The sequence below is a fragment of the Pteropus alecto genome, unplaced genomic scaffold, assembly GCF_000325575.1.
Source record: "Pteropus alecto unplaced genomic scaffold, ASM32557v1 scaffold201, whole genome shotgun sequence".
Taxonomy (NCBI): Eukaryota; Metazoa; Chordata; class Mammalia; order Chiroptera; family Pteropodidae; genus Pteropus; species Pteropus alecto.
Genome location: NW_006430503.1, coordinates 792,750 through 810,329, shown reverse-complemented (window position 1 = coordinate 810,329; position 17,580 = coordinate 792,750). Strand labels below are relative to the sequence as shown.

At 38.1% G+C, this 17,580-nt stretch overlaps 1 protein-coding gene across 1 annotated transcript in view; it reads left to right on the top strand.

Moving 5' to 3' along the window:
• Positions 1-17,580, top strand: part of SPIDR (scaffold protein involved in DNA repair) — a 436,331-nt gene that overhangs the window by 312 nt on the left and 418,439 nt on the right.

Below are 17,580 nucleotides of genomic sequence, written 5' to 3'. Positions count from 1 at the left end.
GTCGCGGAGTGCTGCTCGGAGGTCGGTCTCCTGCCTAAGTGTGCGGTTTGAGCCCTCCACTGGCCGTCTGGAGTCGCGCCTACCGGGTCGGACGTGGGGGTCAGGGAGAGGGGCTCTCTCGAGGTGTGGAGGGAAGAGCTACCTCCTTGGGAAAGGCTCGGGTTCGCAGCCTTAGGGGTGACGGGAGTGAGCGACTGGAGATACATCTGGAACAAGCGTGTGAGATATATTTGCTCTCGCTGATGTTGGGCAGTTTTTTTTTTTGTCTCTCTGAGACACACCAAGTGTTATAACACGGCAGTAGATATTGGAATGGCTCTGTTGTTGCCGTTTCCCCTCCCAGATATGTCACCACACTTTTCCTTTCTACCTTAAACTTCTGACTCACTCTTCCTGTTTCATTGGACGAGAAGTCTGAAGCTAAATGCTGCCAGTCTGTGATACCAGCGTCTGCCACAGTGGGCACGGGGTGTGTGTAAGAAATAGTGCATGAGTGCTATTTAAAATATTGTATTTGCGCGCTTTTTTGTTCTTGAATTTATTTTTGTCCTGGCATGTGACCTTTGTAAAGCAATTTATATTTCTTGTTTACAATTATGCCCGTCTCAGCATAACAAAACAAAAGTAAACGGTGCCTACTTTCTTGATGTGTCTTCTTTTTACTAAAAAACTAACTGAAAAAATGTTCCACATATGCCGATTCAGTTTCCTTATCCTACCATGTTTCCTTGCTTCTGGGTTACCATTGATTGTCAGACACACAGTCAATTTCGTATCTGATTTTACAGAGCAAAGGAACCTATGTTGAACATACCTATTGATTGTAAGTCACACCCTGATTTCAGAAATATTAAAATGTGGAAAAAGGCCAAGGAAATGTATGAAATTGCTAAATCCAATATGTTTTTTACTTGTTCACTGTAGCGTTTGACATATTTACCACCTGCATTTATTTGTTTGTTTGTTCGTTTGTTTGGGGGGCATCCATGAATGTTACTATACTGATTCTCTTCCTGTCTTGCAACTGCTCATTTACTTCTTTACTGCCTTCCTGCCATATTCTAATTTTTGACCTTGTGCTTTTTCTCATTTTACAAGTTTGTTCTGGGCAATCTCATACATTGATGTTAGCTGTCATTGCTACATAGATGACTTTCAGATCTGTATTTGACCTTTCCCATGCGTTCAAAGTCAGCTTATCATGAAGTCATCATTCTCTCACCTTTAGTCCACTAGGCCCTAACAGTTCCTCCTATTGGTCTCAGCCTATTGATAGTGATACTCTTGGCTAGAAATGCCAAAGGCACTTGTCTAGGCCCATATTACTTGTAGCAAGCCCCTACAGACGTTTCCTTCCACCGGAACCAATGTGGCTGGGCCAGACCTGTGGTTCTCATGATTGCAGGATGCACTTTATCAAAAATCATCAGGGAACTTTGAGGAACAAGATTTATTACTCACTGGTCCTGGAGGGTACATTGCATACTCAAGGGCCACACAGCAAGGTGAAGTGAGAGTGAGAGAGAGAGAGAAATGGGTGCGGGGAGAGAGAGAGAAATGGGTGCGGGGAGAGAAAGAGAGAAAGAAGAAAAGAGGGAGGAGTAGGTAGGTAGGTGGTGGGGAAGGGCAGTCAAACCTGGGGTCTGCCTTTATTAGTGTCAGAGGGTGGGGTGCCTAGGGTTTCCTGGGTTCTCTCTTATTGGCTAATTTGAAGCATTAAGAGTGGGAATTAGAGCACCAGAAGGGATAATTGGGGTCACTCAAATGGTTAGTTATCCAGGGCTTTCTGAAAGAGGGGCCTTCGTGGGCCTAATTCCTTATCTCTTTGTTTTGCTAATAGCTGTGTCATATAGCTGGCCAAATGTTTATTCAAGATGGATGTCTTCTGAAATGGATGTTTTGGCAATCAGAAACTTAATGCCAGGTACTTACTCTAGATCCTGGCTTAGAAATCTTAGTGTTTTTGATTTGATCCTCACTTCTGCCCTCTTTATCCATCAATTTTCCAGACCTTATCAATTTTTCTTTACAGTAATTGTATTAGTTATCTATTGTGTAACAGATTGTCTCAAAACTGTAACAGATTGTCTCAAAACTGTAGCAGCTAAAAACAAATGTTATTTTCTCATAATTTCTAAGGGTCAAGAATCCGGGAATGGCTCAGCTGGGTAGTTCTAATTCAGTGTCTCCCACATAACTCTGAATTTCAGTCAAATTAAGGGTTACTGAGACTGGAGGATTCACTTCCAGGCTTACCTATGTGCTTGGCAGGTGTCAATTCCTTGCCACTTTCATAGGGCAGTTTACAACGTGGCCAGCTGGCTTTCCTAAGAGCAGGAGAGAGCGTTCAACAAAGAAAGAGGCCCCGGTGTCTTTTATAACAATCTCAGAAGTGACAACATCTTTTCTGTCCTAATCTATCTATCACATAGATCAACCCCGTATAGTATGAGGGCATATAAGAGGTGTGAATGCCAAGAGGTGAGGATCATAGGGAGCTATCTTGGAGGCTGGTTACCCCAATAGTTTTGACCCAGGAATTTTCTTTTTTTCATTTCTGTCACCCTACATCAGGCCCAAAGTACTTCATGCTTGGGATATTTGTGTGGAACTAGGTAGCATGCTCCCATTCCCTCCTCTGAGATAACTTTCCCTTAGGTGCCATTTTAATTATATTATTCCTCTGCTTACGCATCATTTCACTTCTTATTGACTACATAATAATTTACATTGGACTTACCCTGTGCTAAGTGCTTTGTATGTATTTATTTAATTCTTTCACCAATTCTATGAGATAGGTATTACTAATCACATCTCATGGATAAGGAAACTGAGGTACAGCAGAGAGGTTAAGTAATTTGTCCAAAGTCACATAGCAATTAAGTGAAGAAACCAGGATTTGTACCCAGGTAGTCAGCCCCAGACCTTGCTTTTGTTTAGGTTCTCATAGCCTGTTATTCACATCTTCCATAATGTGGCCATGCCTTGTTCCTTAACTTTACAACTTCGTTCGTTATTTATCCTCTATATAAACTGCTGTTTTCATGGTACTTTCTTGCCTCTTGGTATTTGCTCATGTTCTTGGTTTGGAGTAATGCCATTTCTTTCATTTCTACTTATTGAAACCTTAATCATCTGTCAAGGTCTACCTCAGATTCCCACCTTCTTTCTAATCATCCCAGTTGGAAATTAACTTTATTCTCTATTCCTTTGGGACTTTGTATTCTTATAACTTCATGTCTTGTATTAGGTTTACTTGTATCTCTGCTTTTATTCCCTTATAATGTAGACATTGTAAGATTAGGGACTCCATCTTCACACCATTGTCTCCCATAATCCTTTGTACATATTAGATAACATAATAAATATCTGACGAATTAGTGAAAGGGGAAGTAGTTCAGAAGCTTTGCAGGTATTCTAGGTATGAAGAAACATGGGGAAATACCTTGGTCAGAAGACATGGATGGGTACCAGCCTTAGATTTTCAACTAATTTTGCAATTTTGGACAAGCTGCATTGATCTTTCTGGACTTTTTTTTTTCTGGACTCTTAAAAGGAAAGTTGGTATGGTTATGGACTAAAGTGGTAGAATTGGGAATAGCATTGAGAAAGGACTGACTTGGTAGTTTATAAAAGGAAGATGAGATTTAAGCACCTTAAATTGAAAGATGAAGAGGAGAAAATCAATGGTGACTCAAAAGTTGAACCTGTGAAGAAAGGGAAGGTTGAGGAGAGTTAGTTGCTTCTTACTTGATGTTAAGATATACAGATATGTGAAATTTAAGCCCAAGGGAGAGATTAGGGTTGTAAATTTCTCAAAGGCTGGGAGTATTTTAGTTCATTCCCTCCTGCCTTAGATCCCTTATTGTCCCTTCAAGTGCTATGATTCTTTTTTCTCTTTTTGCTTTGTGTTCTCCCTTTCCTTGTTAAATAGCCAAGACTGATCACATATACTCCCTTTCTCTACCAGTTAACTTAATTTTGAGTTATCTGGATCCTCCTTTCATTCTCAAGGTTTCTTTAGCCTCCTCAGACTTAATTATAGCTATTCCCTGTCTCTGTGCACTTTTCCCACCGAAATAAAGACTGTATTTTGGCAAGGTCATAAGAGAGAAATAAAGGAAAATTATATTTTCCTAAGGACACTTTTCCTTTTCTAATCCTTTGGGTTCTTATCACAAAAACTTATTTTATTTCTGATACTTCTTCCATAATGTTGAGTACATGGTAGATATTAATTAAATACAGTGTGAACAGTAGCCCCCCCTTTCCTTGATTTCGCTTTTCGCAATTTCAGTGACCTATGGTCAACTGCAGTCTGAAAATGTTAAATGGAAAATTCCAGAAATAAAAGTTTACAAGTTTTAAATCAGGCACCAGTTTTGAGTAATATGATGAAATCTGTGCTATCCTGCTCTGCATTGCCCAGGACATGAATCATTCTTTTGTCTGGCATATCCATGCTGTATATGCTACCCACCCATTGGTCACTTAGTATCCTTCTATGTTAGCATTTCGACTGTCAAGGTATTTCACTGCTTGTGTTCAGGTAACTTAATAATGGCTTCAAAGTGCAAGAGTCGTGATGTTGGCAATTTGGATATGCCAAAGAGAGGCCATCACATGCTTCCTTTAAGTGAAAAGATAAATGTAGGAAAAAAAAACATAGTTTTAGGCATCTACTGGGGGTCTTAGAATGTTTTCCCCATAGATAATGGAGGACTGCTGTATGTCATTTTGAATTGAAGAGTACACAGGCTACATTTTAAATGAAAAGTTTTCTTTTTCAAGAAAGGAAAACATTTTGCTTCTTTGAAGCTGGAGGGAAGAAGTCAGTAGAGAATGTAAGGAAGGACCTTTTTACTATCCTACAATGATTGAATTACAAAAAGCATTTGGTTTTAGAGAATAGAAACAGTTTTGTTTTTTTTTTCTCCGAGACTAGGGAAGAAGGAGAGCTCAGTAGATGTGAGGTTGGCTGATGTTTATAATGGCTGATTTTTAACCTTGGAGAAGATACGAAGACTTGAGCTATGACGGTGACATGGAAAGGTAAAGGGAAGTGTGGATATGGAACTCAGGTGTGTGTGTGTGTGTGTGTGTGTGTGTGTGTGTGTGTGAGAGAGAGAGAGAGAAAAGAAAGAAAGAGAGAGAGAGAGAGAGAGAAAGAGAAAGAGAGAAAGAGAGAGAATAGGGCTAGAAAATGAATAAGAGTGTTTACCAGCATTGACCAAAGACATGTAATAAAATATGAAGGGGGCTGTTCTCATTTTGGGATCTTTTTATGGTAGCCCTGTGGGTTGGTAATTGGTAAAGTGAGTTGATAGAAGGATATGGGTCTTAATGCTTGAAAGGTAACAATAAAAGAGTTGGCCATAGAGTGCAGGATGGCAGAAGAGACGTCACGATGAGAGGGGGGCCAGTGACTTTGACTAAGTAAGCAGAGTTGAGACTTAAAAGTCCCAGTGAATTCCTAGATACTCAGAGCCTATACTCAGAGTCCAGTAAAACACTCAACTGGTGGTACTTTTGTGTGGAAGGTCCACATGATAGTTATTAGACATTTTTGTTAAAGTGAGATAATGCAAAATCAGTGGTTGGAATCTTTATTTCTGGAATTAGCCATACATGGCGGGGGGAGGGGTGGAAATCTTGACATGTTACATGCTCTCTGATTAGGGCAATATACCTAAGGTTTCTAAGGTGCAGTTCCTTTTTCTATAAAATAGGAATAATACCTATCTTGCAGGCTTGGTATAAGGATTAAACAATAGAAGAGAATGTATAAAATGATGTGCCGAGCATCTAAGCACTCAGTGTTAATGATAATGAAAGCAGTTAATAATAAAACACTGTGATAATGAAAGATTTTTATGAGGAAGAAGCTGTGGTACATCCTCTACTACTTTGCCTCTGTATTTCCCTAGAATTATTTCTTTCGGCTTGTCGAAAAAATAGGAAGAGGGCTTAATTTTAAAGTTGTTTAGTGATTGTGAGAGATTCTGTCATAGTTAACTTGATAGGAGTACCTTATTGTTCCAGTTTTAGCTCTTGGTAATCCCATTAGATGACTTACCAGTGGCTCTACCTCTCAACATTAGACAACTTAGTATTGACATCTTAGTCTAGAGGTTGCCCTTTTCTTAAAATCTAAAGGAAAGAGAGCTAACGTTTATCATAGACTTGCTACGTGTAAAGTATTTCACATATATACCTCACTTAAGGGTAAAGCATTTTTTAAATAAAAATAATACGTGCTCATAGATAAGATAAAATAATATGAACAAGTTTCTCATGAAAACCAGCAATCCATTACCCTACCTCTTTTTGCACTAAGTCCTGTCCCTGAGAAGCAATTACTTTTTAAAACTGAGGTAATTATAGAATTACATACAGTTGCAAGGAATAATACAGAGAGATCTCATGTATTCTTTACCCAGTTTGCCCCAATAGTAACATTTTGCAAAAGTATAGTACAATATGACCACCAGCATATTGATACGAATACAATTCACGATTTTATGCAAATTTCTTCAGGTGTATGTATTTAATTTATTTCTATACAGTTTTATCAGGTGTAGGTTTGTGTATCCACCACCACAGTCAGATTACCCGAATGCTTTCATCAGCACAAGGCTCTCTTATAATCACACTCACTCCCAATAACTCCCACTCCTAACTGCTGGCAAAAACTAATTTGTTTATCATTAAAACAAATTTGTCATTTCACTGGTAAAGATGGCGGAGTAAGTAAATGCTGTGCTTGCCTCTTCTCAACCACATCAAAACTACTGAACAGCCATAATTGGGAGTCACCTGAAGTCTAGCTGAACAGAAGTCCTACAACTGGGGACAAGCAGAAGAGGCTACCTCGAGACTGCTAGGAGGAGGGGAGGTTCAGAATGGGCTGGTGCCACACCCGTGTGTGGTGACTGAGAATCAGGAGGGATATCTCAGCTGTGGAGATTCCCTCAGAGGAGTGAGGGGTTCTGGACCCAAACCGGGCTCCCTAGCCCAGGGTTCCATTGCTGGGAAGAGAAGTCCCCACAACTTTTGGCTGTGAAAACTAGCAGAGATTGTGGCTGAGTGAAATGGAGAGCAGCTGGAGTCACAGACATTCCTCTTAAGGAGCCCGGGCACAGACTTACTTGCTGTTGAGTTGCTCGAGCTCCAGCACTGGAGCAGCGGCTTGAAAGGCACTAGGGACATACGAGGAGGAACTGCAGTTGTTTGGCTTTAGGGCAAGGGCTGGAGGGGTGGCTTTCTCTCAGAAAAAAGTGCCAACAGCGTGCAGATGCAGGTAGCCACTATCTCTGAGTCTCCATCAACCAGGCTAACCGTGGTCACCCTGACATGGTTAGTCCTTGAGGCTCTGCCCCACCCAATGTGTAGGCCCACCCAAGTCGCCTCCACTGGCTTTTTCCATACAAACAGCCTGCGTTGGCACATGCTGTGGACTTTCCTAAAACCTCTCAAAGGTTCACAAAACATAAGCAACATCTGACCTCAGTGTGCCCCATACCTCTTGCTGAGCAGCCCCAAGCCTGGCACTAGTGGCAGCCTCACACTAGCCTCAGTTCATGACTTGGACTTCTCTAGCTACCTCTAAATCCAGTGTAGGTGGTGGCCATCTTCAGATTGCTTGATGTCCTTGGGCAGTGCACAGCCTCTGGCCGAACTTGGCCTGTGGTGGGGCCCCCTCCCAGGAGGTTCTGGCCTGCATTCCCAGTGTTTGGCTTCAGTGTGAGCTGAAGCACCACATGGAGCCATGTTCGAGACCAACACATCTAAAGAGTAGACTGGGCTGGCACCAGAGCCCTGATAAAGCGAATCCTGGTCAGTAGGGTCAGTCTTTGCACAACAGTTCCTCCACTGTAGTCATCAGCCAGTCCAAACAATCAGCCTGAGGGTTAGTGCCTCCCATTGAAGTGCACACAGCAACCAAAGCTCAGCAGGAGGGGACACAATCCATACTAGACACGTACCTGGCTCAGGTGACCAGAGAGACTGCTCCACTGGGCCCCAGAGGACACCTACTACTAAGGCCACTCTATTTAAGACTGGTTTTGCAAGAAGTGACACCTGACAGAGGAAATTGGATGCTCAGACAACTTTGTTAGAGGAAGGAGAATTTAATGCTGGCAGAGAGCATGGGGCTTTCAACAGACCCAAAGCATGATCTCCCCTTGGTTTGATTTCTTACAGCTTATATACCCTTGCAGTGTCCATGCAAGGGGTGTGTGATCCTTTGTCTGAGATTTCACATATCTCTCCTTACTCAGAGTGGCGAGGGGGAGCTTCGGGCAAGGGGGCTGCAGGGGAGGAGTTTCCAGACCACTGGTCTTACAGGTCGTTTGTCTTGCAACCTTGATGTTACCAGCACTGTTATAGAATTCTCTTACAAAGAGACGGGACGTTGAGGCTGTAAGTAGGAAGTAACACTTACTAATGCCAGAACCTGCTAAGTGGATACCTATCCAAAGGCTGAGCCCCGATTGTAACATAACAAGCAATTTTATACAGTCTTGTTATTCCTACACAGCTACAGAGATGAAGAAGGACATTAGTTGGTTGGCAAGCCATGAATCAACAGATGTGAGCTGTAGAGTCCTTGAGGTGGGGGAGGTAGCTGTGGGAAAACATGTTAGCTGGAGAGTCCTGGAAGGGGAGAAGAGGGCAGTTTGAACTGGCTCAGTTGATCATTTTTGCAGGCCCTTTCCTTTGCATTTTTTCAGATGCCTCCTCTCCTCTCTCACTGTGACACATAGCCCTATCTAATACATAGAAACAAACAGGGAGGCAGCCAAAATGGGGAGACAAACATGTCCCAAATGAAAGAGTAGTACTAAGCTTAAGAAAAAGAACTCAGCGAAATGGAGACAATATAGAGTTCAAAGCACTGGTTGCTCAGTGAACTTAGGGGAAGAGTAAATGAAGTTAATGAGAGCTTTAAGAGATCTAGAACATAAAAGTGGAGATAGAAAACATCAAAAAGAACCAGTCACAATAAATGAAATGAGAATACCTTAGGAGGAATCGACAGTTAGATTAGATGAAGCAGAGGATCAAATCAGTCATTTGGAAGTTAAGGTAGCAGAACACGTACAATCAGAACAGCAACAAGAAAAAATTTTTTAAAAGATCATTTAAGAGATCTTTGGGACAACATCAAGTGTACCAACATTTGTATCATAGGGGTACCAGAAGGCAAAGAGCAAGAGCAAGGAATTGAAAAGCTATTTCAAGAAGTAATGACAGAAAAATTCCATAACCTGGCAAAGGAAATAGACATAGAACCCTAGGAAGTGCAGAGTCCCAAACAAGATGAACCTAAAGAGGCCAACACCAGGACACATCATAATTAAGTGCCAAAGGTTAAAGACAGAGAATATTAAATGCAGCAAGTGAAAAGCGGTTACCTACAAGGGAGCTCCCATGTGACTTTCAGCTGATTTCTCAACAGAAACTTTGTAGGATAGAAGGGATTGGAATGAAAGATTCAAACTGATGAAAAGCAGAGACCTAAAACCAATATTACTCTACCTGGCAAAGCTATCATTTAGAATTGAAGGACAGATGAAGAACTTCCCAGAGACAAGAAAAAGCTAAAGGAGTACATCACCACCAAGCCAGTGTTATAGGAAATGTTGTGGGAATTCTTTAAGCAGAAAAAAGAAAAAAAAATATGAATAATAAAAATATAATAACTACATATTTATTTACAATTACTTTGAATGTAAATGGATTAAATGCTTCAATCAAAAGACAATGGCTGAGTGGACAATAAAGCAAGACCCTTACATATACTGCCTATGGGAGACTCAGTTCAGATGGAAAGACAAAGACTGAAAGTAAAGGGATGGAAAAAGTTGTTTCATGAAAATGGAAACAAAAAGCTAGGGTAGCAATACTTATATCAGACAAAATAGACTTTAAAACAAATGCTGTCACAAGAGTCAGAGGATGACCCAGTAATCCCACTTCTGGATATTTATCCAAAAAATCCCAAAAGTACTTCAAAGAGACATGAGAATCCATATGGCATTCATGTGGCATTTTTTACAATAATCAAGATACGGAGGCTACCTTAGTGTCTTTCATGGATGAATGGGAAAAGAAGAGGTGGTATACAATGGAATATTGTTCAGTCATAAAAAAGAATGAAATCTTGCCATCTGCAGCAACATGGATGGAGTTAGAGGGTATTGTGCTGTGTGGAGTAAGACAGAAAGACAAATGCCATATGGTTTCACTTACATGCAGAATCTAAAAAACAGCAACAACAAAAAAGTAAAACAAACAGATACAGCAAACATTCTGATGGCTGCCAGATGGGAGGAGGGTTGGGGGGATGGGTGGAAAAGGGGAAGAGATTAAGAAGTACATATTGGTAGTTAGAAAATAATTATGAGAATGTATAGCGTAAGGAATATAGTCTATAATGTAATAACTGGTATCAAATGGGTACTAGATTTATTAGGGCGATCACTTTGTAAGTTATATAAATGTCTAAACACTATGTTGTACACCTGAAACTAATATATTTGTATGTCAACTATAATTAAAAAAAAGTATTTAAAAAATTGTCATTTCAAGCATGTGATAGAGATAGAATCATAGTTTAGAACCTTTTTGGTCTTTTTTTTTTTAACTAGTATTTGGCAGCCAGAATTAATTTTATTCTTAATAAGGCCTTTTTTTCACATGTTAACCACACTTCTTGCTCTCCTCTTTTTGTTCCCAATATAATTTTGTGTAGCTGATCTGATGTCTCTTTGTCAAGCAAGAGGATAATCTCAGCATCTTACAATTTATGTTTGTTTTTGAGAAGGAAAGAATATCTCCAAGGTAGCTGTGATTAGGTGCAGGCACCTAGCAGTCCGATGTCAAAAATATTAGAGGCATTAAAATCACAAGGGGCTCAGCCATACAACTTAAAAAAAAATCATTTTCCGCATTCCCCATACCCCTCCCCTTTGGCAACCATCAGTTCTCTGTATCTATGGGTCTGTTTCTGTTTTGTTTTCCTTATTCATTTGTTTTGTTTTTAGATTACACAAATAAGTGAAATCATACGGTATTTATCTCTTTTTCTGACTTTATTTCACCTGGCATAATACCCTCTAGGTCTATCCATGTTATCACAAATGGCAAGATTTCATTTTTTATGGCTAACATTTTATTGTGTATATTTATCACAACTTCTTTATACATTTATCTATCAGTGTGCACCAGGGTTGCTTTCTTATTGGCTCTTGCACGTAATTCAGTGAACATAGGCGTACATATACTTTTTGAATTGATGTTTTTGTTTTCTTCAGATAAATACCCAGAAGTGGAATTGCTAGATCACGTGGCAGCTCTATTTATAAATTTTTGAAGACTTTCCATACTGTTTTCAGTACTATGTAGTATATAGTATACTAATTTACAATTTCACTGACAGTGCCTAAGGGTTCTTTTTTTCTCCATATCCTTGCTAACCCTTGTTATATGTTCATTTATTGATGACAGTCATTCTGACAAGTGTTAGGTGATATCTCATTGTGGTTTTAATTTGTATTTCTCTAATGATTAGTGATGCTGAGCATCTTTTCATATGTCTATTGGTGATCTCTACATCCTCTTTGTAGAAATGTCTGTCTATTCAGTTCCTCTGCCCATTTTTTAATTGAATTGTTTGGGTTTTTTTGGTGTTGAATTATATGAGTTCTTTTTACATTTTGGATATTAACCCCTTATCAGATGTATCATTGGTGAATATCTTCAGTAGATTGTTTTTTGGTTTTGTTGATGGTTTTCTTTACTGCACAAAAACTTTTTAGTTTGATGTAGTCCCATTTGTTTATTCTTTTTGTTGTCTTAAACCAAGGAGACATATCCAAAAAGATATTGCTAAGAGTGATGTCAGAGTTTATTGCCTATGTTTTCTTCTAGGCATTTTATGGTTGCAGGTCTTACATTTAAATTTTCAATCCATTTTGAGTTTATTTTTGTATATGGTATAAAAGTGGCCCAATCTCATTTCGTTTGCATGTATCTGTCCAGTTTTCCCAACAGCACTTATTGAACCAACTGTCTTAACCTCATTCTATATTCTTGCTTTCTTTCTCATAGATTTATTGACTATGTAAGTGAGGATTTATTTCTTGGCTCTCTTTTATTTCATTGATATACGTATCTTTTTATGCCGATACATACTGTTTCAATTATTATAGCTTTTTATTGTAGTTTGAAATCAGAGCACATGATACCTCTGACTTTACTCTTTCAAGATTTCTTTGGCAATTTCACACCTTTTGTAGTGCCATATAAATTTTAGGATTTTTGGTTCTAGTTCCAAGAAGAATGCCATTGGTATTTTAATAGGGCTTGCCTTGAGTCTGTGTATTGCCTTAGGTAGTAAAGACATTTGAAAAATATTAATCCTTCCAATTCATGAGTATGGTATAGTCTTTCATTTGTTTCTGTCTTCTTCCTTTTAATTCTTCAATGTCACATCATTTTCAGAGGACAGGGTTTACACCCTAGGTTAAATTTACTTAGGTATTTCTTTTTGATGCACTTGTAAATGGGATTGTTTTCTTAATTTCTCCGTATGATTATTTGTTAGTGGGGTATAGAAACAACAAATTTTTGTATATTGTTTCTATATCCTGTAACTTTACTGAATTCATTTATTAGTTCTAATAGTTTTAGTGTAGTTTTAGGGTTTCGTATATATAGTATTATATTATTTGAAAGTTTTAACAGTTATTCTTCTTTTCCAATTTGAGTGCCTTTTATTTCTTTTTCTTATCTGATTGCTGTACTAGGACTTCCAATACTGTGCTGAGTCGAAGTGGCTCTAAGAACACTTGTTCCTGATCTTAGACAAAAAGCTTTCTGCTTTTTACCATTGAGTATGATATTAGCTGTGGGTTTGTCATATGTAGCCTTTATTGTTTTAAGATATGTTCCTTTATACCCACTTAGTTGAGAGTTTTTATCATAAAAGAATGTTGAATTTTGTCAAATGCTTTTTCAGCAACTATTGAAATGATCATATGGTTTTTATCCTTTATTTTGTGATATATCAGATTGATGCATTTATGGGTATTGAAGTATCCTTGCATCCCTGGGGTAAATCCCACTTGATCTTGGTGTATAATCTTTTTAATATATTGTTGAATCTGGGCTGCTAATATTGTCGAGAATTTTGTCATATACATTCATTGAGGGTATTGGCCTTAATTTCCTGTTTTGTAATGTTTTGTTTGGATATCAGGGTAATGCTGGCTTCATAGAATGAGTTTGGAAGCATTCCTTCCTTTGGAATAGTTTAAGAAGGCCTGATATTCCTCTCTGAATGTTTGATAGAGCTCACCTGTGAAGCTGTCTGGTCCTGGACTTTTATTTGTTGGGAGTTTTTCTTTAATTTCATTGCTAGTAATTTATCTGTTTAGATTTTCTATTTTTTCCCGGTTCAGTCTTGGAAGGTTATATACTTCTAGAAAATTATCCTTTTTTTTTACGATGTCGAATTTTTGGCATATAATTGTAGCATTTTGTAATGATTCTTTACATTATTGTGGTGTTGGTTGTAATTTCTTTCATTTATGATTTTATTTATTTGGACTCTCTTTTTTTCCTGATGAATTTGGCTAAAGGTTTGCTGATTTGGTTTTTTTTTTCCCCCCAAAGAACAAGCTCTTAGTTTTTTCAATCTTTTCTACTGTTTTGTTTTTTTTTAATTTCTATTTTGTTTATTTTTACTCTGTTATTAACTATTTCCTTCTGTTTACTTTCGGTTTTTGTTGTCTTTTCTAGTTCCTCTAGGTGTAGAGTTATATTGTTCATTTGGGATTTTTCTTGTTTCTTGCAGTAGGCCTGTATAACCATGAACTTCTCCTTGGAACAGCTTTTGCTGCATCCCATGAATTTTGAAAAGTAGTGTTTTCATTTTCATTTTTCTCAAGATAGTTTTTGATTACCTCTTTGATTTCCTCTTTGATCCATTGATTGTTTAGTAGCATGTTGTTTAGTAGCATATTGTTTAGTCTCCACCTAGTTGTGTTTTATCCAGTTTTCTTCATGTAGTGGATTTCTAGTTTTATGTCACTGTGGTGAGAAAAGATATTTGGTGTGATGTTGACATAAAACATGCAAACATGTAAGAATTTTTATAAGATTTTATTTGAGCCAAACTAACAACAGTTGCTGAGAAGAAGCAAGAGCTCAAGTGCCTCTGAGAATGACAGTTTTATAGTTTTCTTTTTTGCATTTGAAATTAAGGAGGTAACATAAGGAAGAATACATGAAAGTAGTAGAAAGCAAAGGCAGAGTTGGATAAGTTAAAAAGTTATGTGCTCTCTTGAGGGGTCCCAAAAGGAGGTAATAGATATGTTAACCTAGATGCACAGAAACAATGGACAGGGCTTGCTTAAGGGCAAAGATAAACTTTCTACTAAAAAAGTTATATGTCTGGGCATGAATACCCACCATGACCTTCCCAGTTAGGAATTTATGGTCAGATCACCCTATGACAATACTGTCCATAGAACCCCATTTTTGTCTATAATTTCAGTCTTCTTGAATTTATGGAGGCTTATTTTGTGGCCTAATATATGATCTACCCTGGAGAATGTTTCATGTGCACTTGAAAAAAAATCTCTGGTCTACAATTTTTGGATGAAATGTTTTGTCTATTAAAGCAATCTGGTTTATTTTATTTATTTAATCAATAATCACTATTTTATTTTATTTTTATTATTTTATTCACTTGATATAATTTACATAACTTCCAGTTTTACATATTTGATCCCTTTTGCCTCATCTACCTCCCCGGCTCTTCCTCACCTTCTGATAACCACTAGTCTATTGTCCATGTCTATGAGTCTCTGCTTGTTTGTCCTGTTTGTTTGTTGTAAAGAATCTGGTTTAATGTGACACTTAAAACCATTATTTCCTTATTAATTTTCTGTCTGAATGAACTATCCATTGATGTCAGAAAGTCATTGAAATCCCCTACTGTTGTATTACAGTGAATTTTTTCTTTTAGGTTCGTAAATAATTACTTTATATATTTAGGTGCTCCTATGTTGGGTGCATAGATATTTGTAATTGTTATATCCTCTTGGATTGACCCCTTTATCATTATGTAATGTCCTTTTTTATTTCTTTTTACATTTTTTGTTTTAAATTCTATTTTATCTGAATACTTTCTCCACAATGTGCTTTTCATTTTTATTTGCATGGAATATGTTTTATCATCTCTTCACTTTCAGTCTCCATGTGTCTTTTTCTGTGAACTGAGTTCTTATAAGCAGCAGCATATAGATGGGTCATGCTTTTTTTTAAAAAATCCATTCACCCACCTTGTGTTTTCATTTGAGCATTTAATCCATTTACATTTAAAATAATTATCGATAAGTATGTACTCATTGCCATTTTGTTAACTGTCTTTGGTTGTTTTTATAGTTCTTTCTGTTCTTCTCTTTATCTTTTCCCTTGTGGTTTGCTGGTTTTCTTTAGTGTTATGTTTGGGTTCACTTCTCTTTATTCTTTGTGTATATTTTGAAGGTTTTTAGTTTGTGATACTATGAGGTTTATGTATATCATTGTATGTTTATAGCGGTCTTTAAAGCTGATAGGCATTTAAGGTAAAATAAAAGCACGACATTTTTATTCTCTCTTCCACGCTTTATGGCATTGATTTCTTGTTTTAGATATTTTTGTGCTGTGTATCTGCTGACCATTTATTGTCATTTGTGTTGAGTTTGAAACTTTTTTCTTTTGACCTTCATAGCAGCTTTTTAAATTTTTGCTGTATGTATTAAATATTTGGCTTAACCTGTAAGATTTTCCTTTTTCTTATATTTTCTTATTTTTGATTATTGCCTTTCCTTTTCTGTTTAAAGAAGACCTTTTAACATTTCTTGTAAAGCTAGTTTAATGGAGAGGAAGTTTTTTACTTTTTGGGAAACTCTATCTTTTCTTCAATTGTAAATGATAACTTGCTAGGTAAACCTTTCTACATTGTAGGTTCCTTCTTTTCAGCTTTTAAAGATGTCCTGCCATTCCCTTCTGGTCTGTAAAGTTGCTGCTGAGAAATTAGTTGATAGCCTTATGGGGTTTCCTTTATATGTAACACATTGATTTCTTTTTGCTTTCTTCAAAATTGTCTCTTTATTTTTAACTTTTGGCATTTTAATTATAGCATGTCTTGGTGTGGCTGTCTTTTGGTTCATCTTGTTTGGAATTGTTTGTGCTTCCTGCACCTGGATGTTTGCTTCTTTTACCAGCTTAGGAAAGCTTTCAGCTATTATTTCTTTAAAGTTTCTGTTCCATCTCCTTTGGGGATGCCTGTAATGTGAATGTTTGAGCATTTCATGTCATCCCATAGTTCTCTTAAACTAGCCTTGTTTTTTTTAAAGTCTTTTTTTTTTTGCTCTTCCAGTTGGTTGATTTCCAGTATCCTGTCTTCCAGATTTCTGATTTGTTCTTCTGTCCTAGCTAAAATGCTGTTGATCCCTTCTAATGTATTCTTCATTTTAGTTATTGTATTCTTCAGGTCAGCTTGGTTTTTCATTATATTTTCTAACTCTTTGTTGAAGTTTTCCCTAAGTTCCTCTATTCTGCTCAAGTTTGGTAAGCATCCTTATGACCCTTTCTTTGCGTTATCAAGCAAATTACTTATCTTCATTTCCTAAGAGTTTCTTTTTTTGGAGGGGGGGCAGGGAATTCTTATTCCTTCACCTGAGAGATATTCAGTCTTTTCATTTTGTTTGACTTTTCTATATTTGTTTATATGAATTAGACAAATAACATCTTTCCCAGTTTTGAAAAAGTGGCCTTACATAAAAGCAGATTCCATGTAGGCTGTGTGTGTCACGTGATTTTGGCAGGTTGGTAGGGACCGAGTGGGTGCCTACAGTGTCCCAGACTCTGGCTTTCTGAGCTGGAGCAGTTCTAAGTAGGGAGCTGAGGTTTATGTGGTAATGCTCTGTTAATCCTGCTTGCTCCCTGTGTTCGAGCCAAAATGCCCTTGGGTGATGTTGTCTGGGATCTGGCTGCAGTGACATTACAGGTATGCCAGAGCACCTGCCCACCCTATGGAGGTGGAGGAGGACTTATATAATGATGCTAACCTGCACCTCTAACCTCAGAGAATTCCCGCAGTCCCCGGAGAGTTCTCATAGGCTCCCCAGCTTTCTGTGTACAACTTCTCATTTGTTCTACAGAAAGCGGTCTTGTATAGAAATGACCTTTGTGTAGGCATTGTGCACTGGGTTTTGGCAAGCTGGTTGGAGCTAGGCGGGTGCTTATGGATGGGAGCAGCTCTGTCAGGGAGGCTATGTGCCTATGTTACGCCCTTTTGTTCCTTTCGTTTGGAGCCAGAAGGATCTGAGCAATATAGCTGGTAACTTGCAGGTAGGCCAAAGCACCGGAATAGAGCTCCTGCCTGCCCTATCAAAGTGGAGGGGGATGTAAACAATGGTGCTTACAAGCACCTTTGGTTTAGAGGGTTCCCACAGCTCTTGGAGAGTTCCTGTGATTTCCCAGCCTTCTCTATCTGGTCTCTTCCTCCTGTTTGTTATT